This window comes from Gracilinanus agilis, chromosome 4 (genome assembly GCF_016433145.1).
Source record: "Gracilinanus agilis isolate LMUSP501 chromosome 4, AgileGrace, whole genome shotgun sequence".
NCBI classification, from domain to species: domain Eukaryota; kingdom Metazoa; phylum Chordata; class Mammalia; order Didelphimorphia; family Didelphidae; genus Gracilinanus; species Gracilinanus agilis.
The window spans coordinates 78,455,561-78,466,299 of NC_058133.1; positions in this window are offsets into that span (position 1 = coordinate 78,455,561).

The following is a 10,739-nucleotide window of genomic DNA, read 5'->3' on the forward strand; positions in this document are numbered from 1 at the left end:
GACTTTAATGTTAATTCATCATTAATTCAACATCTCTGAAAGCAGATCAAATGAGACAATATTTATAAAGCACTTTGAAAACCTTTATATGCAATATAAATGTTAGTTATTATTATTGTCAGAAGTTTAGAGCCCTAAGGGTCCTCATAGGCATCTAATCTAGTCTCATTTTACAAATGGGGAAACCAAGCCCCAGTGCTCTAGAGCACACAGTCCCTGGTAGCTGTCTTCTGACTTCAAAGCAAGTGTTCTTTCTCCTGAATTATACTTCAAGAGTCATTGCATGATCCAGGACAATTCAGAGGGACTTACAAGAAAGAACACTATTCACATCCAGAGAAAGAATTGTGGGAGTAGAAACACAGAAGAAAAACAACTGCTTGATCACATGGGTCGAAGGGGATATGATTGGGGATGTAGACTCTAAACAATCATCCTAATGCAAATATTAATAATATGGAAATAGGTCTTGATCGACGACACATGTAAAACCCAGTGGAATTGCTCATTGGCTATAGGAGGGGGGTGGGAGGAGATGAGGGAAAAAACATGAATCATGTAACCATGGGAAAAATCTTCTTAATTAATTAATTAGAATTTTTCAACCTCCCAAAATTTTGAATTTTAAAAATTTAAGAAAAAAGAGTCATTGCATATTCATATTTTAATGTTTTTGTTTCATTTCTTCTAGGAATTCTGGAAGTATTTTGTGACAAAGCTGAGTTTTTGTTGAAAGCTTTGTTTGTATATGCTGTAGGATTATTTTCCTCTTTTCTGCTTGGGTCTTGGATGTCCCTGTCACTATGGTAGCATGTTATAGTTAGGTTCTTTTTGTTGTTGTTATTTGCACATTTTCCCAACTGATTTCTTGGTATAAAACTTTATGTTAGAGTTGACCTTTCTGCTCACCTCTGGGGGAGATATAGAGCAGCAGGCGCTGCTGTCCCAAGCTTTATACTTTTCTACCCTGTTGTTTTCACAGCTAGTTCTGGGAGGCTGTACATTTTTGATGATTCCAAGGTAGTGCGACCCAGGGAGAGATATGGTCCCTGCTCTCTTGTTCTGTGTTCTGGTCCTTACCTAGGAAGAGTTCCTATACCCTTATGACAAACATTCCTCTACAACCTGGAACTGCTATCTTGAACTAGGAAATGAGTAAAAGAGTAGCAAATAGTGTTCAGAATCTGCGCAGAAGTCTCCTATAATCTCTTTCTGACCAGGTGTCCAATACCCTTCCCATATCTGAGTGGTAAGAACTCCCAGTCCCGCTGCTTGCTGCTGCTGTCATAGCTGCTACCCACAACTGGTATTGCTGTGCTTTGCTCCAGACTAGCACCTAACCCAGTGACATAGATCTTTCCTCCCAATCTCACAAGTTGTCCTGAATTGGAAAATTGTCTCACCCTAACCTTTCACTAGTCTAGAATTTGATGTGATGCTTTATTTTAAAGATGCTTGGAGAAGAATGTTAGAAGAGATGGGCTAAAATGCTCCCTCAACTTTATGATCTTGGCTGAGCCTCTAAATCTCTTATTTTACAAATGAGAAAACTGAAACCAAGGAACATTCAATGCCTTAATCAAAGTGATATGTAGACTTATATGTATGTAACAAATATAAAGTCTGAATCTATAGCCTCCTTGAACCCACATTGCACTGGACCACATTGCCCATTACAATTTTACCCAGAGAAAATAAAGAATAAAATAGAAAAATCTTTGTTGAAGAGAAAAACCTGTTCAAAGGAAACTGAAACACACATACACACACACTCACACGCAGTGAGAGAGAGAAAGAGAGAGAGAAAGAGAGAGAGAGCAAATAACCTGACAAAGGTAAAAAAAATGGCAGAATACAATTTGAGCACAATTCTTCCAAATTAATTGTCTTTTCTACATCATTCTAATTTCCCTTTTTAAGGGAACAGCTACCTCTCTGAAGTCTACTCCTTTTCTACCTAGCCTTCAATATCTCCCAGATTTCTCTTGCCTACTCAGGATTCTGGATCTAGCATCCGTTGGCTAGGCTTGCCTTGGTTTTTCTGGTGACTTGACATGACAGAAGAGAGAGAGGAAGTCACAGTTAGGCAATTCAAACTAGTAAATGGAAGTTGGTAAAGTTCTAGTTTGACAATTAAAGCTAGCAAAGGGAAGAGAATGTATTCTTGTTAGAAGACAGGATGTTTCCTAAGGCTTCCTGAATGCTAGAAGGAATAAAGTTTTGATACCAATTCAAAAATTCCTTGTAGTTTGAGTAAGTGCCCAAGATGCTTCTACGATCTGGAGGATTAAGAGGAAGCCAATGAACTTACTTTCTGCAATTAGTTTAACAGGGAAAATTGCAGTAAACTGAGTGCTATTATTTGAAGCTTAGTCAAAGAGGTACTTAAATGTATTTATTATATTTCTTTTAAAATTGCTCCAAATTGTGTTTGGACTTGATTTTATTATGCAAAGGCTACGTAGTACTTATCTAATACTTATTTTTAAAGGATGGAAGTGAAAATTGGGTTAGATTATTACAAATCATCTCACTGCCTATTTTTTATTCATAATTGGAACAAGTCGAAATATACTGTTATGAGGGGAAGCTAGATGGCTCAGTAGATTGAGATCCAGCCCTAGAGACAGGAAATCCTGGGTTCAAATTTTGTCTCAGATACTTCCTAGTTGTGTGACCCTAGAAAAATCACTTGACACCCCCCCACCATTGCCTAGCCCTTTCCACTCTTCTGCCTTAGAACCAATACTCAGTATTGATTCTAAAATGGAAGGTAAGGTTTTTAAAAATATACTCTTATGCCACCTTAAGCAGGCACCATTATCTATACTTAATGGCAGCTGCCCAAATTTCAGACCTGTTCCATATTCTGGTCTTTACCCTGAAGGGTTTCTGCTCCCTTATCATTGCAAGCACTCCTCAATGCCCTGGAATGGTGACTAGAAAGTAAGGTCTCTATTCCTTCTCCACTCTGGAAGTCTCTGAATTGCAGGAAATTCGGTCCTATTACAATAAAAACACCTCAAAAAAAAAGCAAGTGTCTTTTATAAAATAATCACTTCCATGATATCTGCCATTTCTAGAACATATTGAGGGAGAGAAGGGAAGTAGATTTTAAATATTTGGTCATTTCCATTTCAAATTCCAAATCTGATCATTACAAAACTCATGTATGTTTCAGGAAAACATGGTCTCAATATGAAATTCATATCTCTTATCATAGTTAAGGCAAAGTTGGTTTTTAAATTTTATCTTATTTTTTCTAATTGTATGCAAATTATTCCTAAAAATAGTTTTAAACATTTTTTTCTTACTTTTGAGTTCGAAATTCTCTCCCTTCCTCCCTCCTGTTGTCCGTTGCTGAGAAGGCAAGCAATCTGATCTAGGCTATAAATGTCCCATAAGACTCTCCTGGGCCTGAAGTCAGGAAGACCAGAGCCCAAATCTGACCTCAGATATCCACTAGTTGTGTGATCCTGGACAAGTCACTTAACCTCTATTTACCTTAATTTTTTGGAGAAGGAGGAAATAGCAAACCACTCCAGTATCTTTGCCAAGAAAACATCACAGACAGCACAGGTATGCCACAATCCATAGGGTCACAAAGAATTGAACAGAACTTAATGATTCAGCAACAACAAAATAGTGAGATCAAAGTTCAAGACCTAGGAGTGGTTGAAAATTTTATAAGCTTTATAAAACCAGAAATGTCTGAAATCATATTTACAAACATATAAAGTGTGTGAGTCATTGCAAAGATTGCTTTCATCAGTTAACAATACAACATATGCTTTAACGTAGTGCATTACAGGATGACTGTATCTGCAAATGAGTCAATGTTAAAAAATTAAACTCAAATTAAATTTAAGGACAGACTGACTGTCTTTAAAGACAGAAAGGTCATTTTTAGTCCCCAATAACTCAAGTCAGACTTTACAGGTCCCTAACTTCTCCTATGGATATAAATGGATAGAATGTTCTAAAATTGATCTTCTGGTTGTTGTTGTTGTAATTCAGTCATTTCAGTTGGGTTCTACTCTTTGTGACTCCATTTGCAATTTTCTTGTCAAAGATAAGAAGTAGTGTGCCATTTTCTTCTCTCCTCATGACCCCATTTTGGATTTTCTTAGTAAAGATTTTGGAGTGTTTTGCCATTTCCTTCTCCAGTTCATTTTACAAATGAGGAAACTGAGGCCAACAGGATCAAGTGACTTGTCCAGGATCACACAAAGCCAGATTTGGAATCAGGAAGATGAGTCTTCCTGGCTTCAGATTCAGTACTCTATCCTAGCATGGCCGAATAGCAAGTTTGCTTCATTTCTAAACAACTTACAATGGCAATTTCTCTATAAGTACTGACTAACCTATTTCTAAAAACTTTCATTTTTACTCTTTATTAACTATTGCTGCTATATTGTTAATACTTGTACAGAAATAACTACCCATGCCATTTCTATAAATATAACATTATAACATCGATTGTTCTGGCTCCATTATCCCAAAAAGCAAGGAAAAGGGTCAGACCAGTGAATACTATTTCCCATTTCCTTTGAGATCTAGTCTCTTTTTCTATTCTCTTTCATAATGTGAAAACTTACTGTAGTCCAAACTGCTAAATATGGTTAGTGAGTAATTGTTGTTGCAGGCTTATGGGACATGGATTGTTACAAGAACCTGTTGTGATTTGTGAATTTTTTCTTTTTTTTCCTAGAATTTTTTCACAGTTTTTTGATACTCTATATTTCACTCAGAGGTTAATTTTATTTTTATTTTTTTAATTTCTTTGAATTCTTTGATATTTTTGATAATTGATTCATACGCCTTATGACTTGACCATGTATCCCTATGTGATTCTTATATACATCCCTGTATTCTCCTCAGGGAAGAATGTGTTATTATCCTCCTCAGGGGAATCTATGTTATTGTTGTGTATTTTTATTTTGAATTTGAGTTTAATTTAAAACAAGAGACTGCCTCCCAGAATCCAGAAGGTTAATTTTTTGGAGAAGGCACCACGAAGATGCCTGCAGAGACCTCACACTGCTCTAGGAGTTCCTGAATAAATTGAATGTGCAGAATTGAACTTTGGGGGGTTGAATACATTTGCTTAAATGTACTTTATTATACCAAAGGGGACTGCCCCTTAATTGGTTTTGTTATTGATTCCTTTTTGTTTCTGTATCCCCCAGTTGTTGTATTTTCCCTGTGTAAATATTGTACATACCTTAGTTAATTATGTTTTAAATAATCCACTGGGGAGACTGGTCTCCCAAAGGATCACAGGGGGGTATGTACAGGCCACACCTGAGCTACATTCCCAGCATCCTTTTAAGTTTCGTCCTCTTTTGGCATACAGGAGCTTGGGAGATAAATTTGGCTGAGAACCACGCTGCAGGGCTCTTTTTTGGGAGCTTGTGCTTTGCTTTGGTAAAGTGCTGCAGGTGTAAGTTTTTGGCTCTCTTTGCTTTGCTCATTTTAAAAAAAGAATCTTTTTCCGTTTCTTTTCATCCTCTTTTTGTTTATTATTAAATTACATGTATTTTTTAACTCTTTTTTTTTAAACCCTTGTACTTCGGTGTATTGTCTCATAGGTGGAAGATTGGTAAGGGTGGGCAATGGGGGTCAAGTGACTTGCCCAGGGTTACACAGCTGGGAAGTGGCTGAGGCCAGGTTTGAACCTAGGACCTCCTGTCTCTAGGCCTGACTCTCACTCCACTGAGCTACCCAGCTGCCCCTTACATGTATTTTTTAAGACACTAGAAGTATTTATTCATTTTTACTCCTACATACTTAGAGCATGGCAGCAATATCAAGCCCTCATAGCTTGAGAACAATTTCTCATCTGACTCAGATTTGAACTTTGGTCTTTCTGACTCCAGGCCAAGGGCTCTATTCACTGAGTCACCTCACTGTTCTCACCTTTAACATTTGATTTTCTCCAAGATCTGTTGTCTAACTGCCAAGCCCTTTCAGGAAGGGAATCTTCTGACATCTCCATTCTGATTTAATAAGTGAAGTAATGAGGCAGCTTTCCTGTAACTGAACTCAGGCAGAAATGATATAGCTGCTAGACATTATATCTCTAGTTGTCACTATCCATTTATTTCTTTTTTTCACTTTAAAATTTTTTCCAGATTATATCTAGATACAATTTTAATAATTATTTTCTGACATTTCTCAATCCATGTTCTCTCCTGTCCTCTCTCCCATACCTCCCCATCCCCAGGATGGCAGTTATATAATCTAGAATACATATGTGTTATCATATAATACATATTTCTATGTTCTTCATGTTGCAAAAGAAGATAAGTTTCACTTATACTAGAGAAAACACATAGAGGGAATAAAATGAAGGATAGTATGCCTCAAGCTACATTTACATTACATCAGTTCCTTCTATGGCAGTAGAAATTCATTTTAAGCCAACCCATAGAGTTGTCTTAGATCACTGCATTGCTAATAATAGTTTTGTCACTCATAGTTGATCATCATTATTGCTTTTACCACGTACAGCATTCTCCTGGTTCTGCTCACTTCACTTTGTTTTATTTAATATAAGTCCTTACAGGGTTTTGGTGGCAAATCATCCTGTTCATCATTTCTTGGGGTTCAATAGTATTCCATTGCAATCCTATACCACATCTTGTTCAATCATTTTCTATTTGATGGACATCTCTTCAGTTCTCGGTTCTTTGTCACTATCCTCTTTATCAAAAACTTGTCTGAAAATGTGGTCTTTAATGAAAAGGCAACCCCCTCCCATAACAATGATGTATGCATGTAAGAAGTAAACATGATGAATAAGAGGAACCGGTAATAAATATGTCAGTTGCAGATGGATTCCAAGCCTTCTGGTCTGGATACTCATAGAACGTAGGTTGAGTTTAGCCTTCTACACTTCCTAGTGCCATATTTTGACTAAAATCAATGGTGTGTAAAATGACACTCCTTCAGTTTTTCCCTCCACTGGAAACTACCAGCAACTGGGTCAATATTTAGGAAACCCTCAGAGCAATAGTGAGGAAATATTATCTCATAACCCCTCAATCCAGGAAACACTCCTTTTTGTCTAATATAGGAGTATTAATAGTCACTGGGAAGCTTCCACCCTCTCTAGGCTCTACCATACCTAGCTCATGCTCTTTCCAACTGTCTTTGAGAATTCCAATCATCTACGGACGCTTTTCTCCCAAGCTTCTCTCAAGGTCATCCTGGGCTTTTAAAAAAAATATGATGTCAAATAGATTTTCCCAAGTCAAAATGAGTCTCTATAAAGGCATCCAACATTTGCTCTTTAATGTTTTCTCTCTCTTTCATAACGGCCAATGTTTTTTGTAATTTCTTCATAGAAGATTGTGGTTTAAAAGTGGGTTTAATCTTTGGCTGACATAGCCTGAAGTCTAGGAAGGAGAACATAAATACAAGAGGATAGGTGGGGCAGCAGCTCCAGGCTCAGCCTATAACAGTTTTCAAAACAGCATTGATATTTTTCTCTTGTCCTATGATAGGAGTAGAGGAGCCATTTATTATCTCTTACATGCAGATGTCATTTAGCTGTTAGGCTAGTGTACTTTCTAGCACAGGGCATGCTACCTAATATAATAAGAGCACTGAGTTTGAATTCAGGAAAAATCTGAATTGAAAGTTGAAAAAATATGGATTTTAATCCATAGAACTAAAGGAAGTGGAAGGGAATATGCATTTATATAGTACCTACAATGCAGAAGGTACCATAATAAGAACTTTACAAATATCATCTCTTTGATTCTTACAAAAACCCTTAGATGTAGGTAGTAATTATTATTTATTTTTATATATGGGGAAACTGAGGTAGAGGTTAAATGACTTGCCCAGAATCTCACAGCTGATAACATGTTATTAGCCAGATTTTAATTCAAGTCTTCTTGATTCCAGACCTCCCCTTCTATCCACTGCACCATCTAGCTCCCCACTTCTTAGGTTAAAGTAAGGAAAGTATCTATATGGGAAGATAGATGGTTCATTGGATTAAGAGCCAGGGAGGTTCTGGGTTCAATTCTGATCTCAGACACTTCCCAGCTGGGTGACCCCAGGCAAGTCACTTAATCTCAATTGCCTAGCCCTTACCTCTCTTCTACCTTGGAACCAATATGTAATATTGACTCTAAGATGGGAGATAAGGGTTTTTTAAAAAGTATGTGTAACTCTTAGTCATGTGGATAATTGCTGTTGTTAATCATTATTGTTGGGGGGCAGAAAGGGGATTACCAGCAGTCCAGTTCCCCTTAGGGGCAGGACAATTGAGCAAAAACGGAGTGAGAAGAGCCAGAGACCCAGTAGGTTTGCAGTGGCTGATCTGAAGTGCCATCTGCTGATTTTAATTTTTATATCATTTTTCTCAAGATTACATCAATGTTGGCATGAATTCCATTCCCACCATACATTTTATGTTTGGAGACAATGTGTCAGGTGTGTTTGACGTATCTCTTGGGCTACAGTGGTGAGAACATACAGGCCTTTTCATGGGAGACAATTTCTTCATATTTCATTCATTGTTCTTTTATATTAAATTACTGTACCAAATCGGATCTGGAAAGCGGGGGGGAGAACTTGGAGACTGTTCTGGCCTGTTCTTGCAGGTACCTGTGTATGGGAATCTGAGTTAGAGATTTAAAATTTTTAACATTAACTCACTATATGCTGGTTTGTTGTGAAGTGACTTCTAGGGCAAGTTTCTGTATTGTGGGGGTTTATTTTGGGATATTGAGTAGTCTATGACTGTGGTTATTCTTGCCTTCAAGATATAAAGGTGAATGATTTCAGATCACCTAGATTCAGGTTATTTGGAACAGAGAATAAGCGCTTTTCTCTGATGGAATTTAAAAGAGCAAACACACTGCCCATGCCCCTGGAGGGATTTTAAATACTAAGTCCCTAGTGAGGGGAACATAATTATAAACCAAGATCTGATTATTCAGGAAATCTCTGTAAGGGATAGGGGGAGGATATTTCTCTCTTCTCTCCCCATCAGTAATGGTATCTTGGGAGCATCTTGCCCCAAGGGAGCATCTTGCCCAGAGGGAACTCCTTTGATCCAGACTTCAGTGGTACTAGAAAATTTGGGGCATGGAGGGAGAAAACGCACACATTCTTGATAGTTCTAAATAGGGGAGACACTGGCTTCAAGAAGTGTGAATCCTGGCAGCAGAAAACAAAGTTGGGCTGTGGAGAGGAGTAGACCCTAGAAATCCAGCTGAGAATTCCATTCAAAGCGATGATATACCTAATATTGCAAGTATGAAGATTTCAAAAAAAGATAAAGGACTGTCTATACCAAGAGTTGTGAATTGCACATTTGTAGAAGAGTATGCCTCAAGTTTATGGGCAATAGTGTTTTTTGCTTTCCATCTTAATGAATGCCTTTGCCAAAAAGTTAATTGTGTCTACTGACTGATGGCTAAAGGGAAGCATACTGATGGGGGAAGGGAGGGGTTACTGATTTATGGTAATAGAAGTCACAAGCCACTAAGTACCCAAGATGAGATAGTTACCTCTTTGGGGACCCAACCTTGAGTAAGTATAAGCACCATTCCCAAAGAGGATATTACATAAGGGGACCAATAAGAACTAAGTTCTTCCCATTGTGGTTATAAAGTTCTCCAGTCTGCAAATAAACAACTGAGGTGGATCTCTGAGCCAACAACTATTTTTTTTTAAATAAAAAAATTATTTATTAAAGGGACTTGGTCCCCTCCAACAAATAAGATCCCAGAGCTTCCTCATGGCCCGAGATCCCCACCTTCTCCAGAGTACAACTTTATTTCCCTTCAGTTTCCAGTTCCATCCTTGTATGCTTGGTTAGTCCAGGCACCAGCACATTATCTCACTGGTGGACTCCAAACTCATGGTATGCCCCTTGGTCACATTGCTACCAAACAATAAAGTGGACATATAGTAAACTAGCCCATCTACACCCCATCCTCATGACACCCATTTTTAGCAAAGGGTCCTGGGCACCCCTTGTAATGGATCCTAAACTGATATGATTTGGTATTAGGTCAAGCCTCCTGTCCAAAGCTGTCTGGCATGAGTCATGAAAAGGAAGTGATATAGGTGGAGGGGCTCTTACTGTATTCCAGGACTTTTCCCTGAAACTTGTGACATCTGGGTGGAGGTTCCCTTCAAGCTATTCTGACAAATTAAAGTTTAACAGAAAGTTTATCATGAGAGGAATCCTTTCAACTATGACCTACAACCAGTAGCTTTTGATGATTGTCTATTAATAATAAGTAATTACTCTCCCAATGGAATTACATTAAACTAGGTAATATTGATTAGAACTAATCATAGGTATAAATTAATTGATTCAAGATGGGCAGGGGTCTACTAAAATAGGGTAGAGATCAAATTATTTCTCACACTATCACTCCCTTTCCCCAGGGATGCAGACTGTCAACAGACATTGAATAAAATAAAATAAACCTGGAAAAGCCCACATCACAATGGCTATTACTTGGCTATAGATCAATCTCAGTCTGTTTTCCGAAGCCCCAAGGCATGTCAAAATGTTCCCTTGACTACCCAGAGATGGGAATTTGAGCCTTGCTGGACCAGAATGCTCTCTCCAGCTTTTAGCAAGAGGGTATAATAGGAAGGACTTGGACTCCCCAAATCCAAAGATTTGGAATTGGATGAGAATTCTCCATTCATGGTTCTGACACTTAATGGTTATATAACTCTGGGTAAATAACTTAAACTTT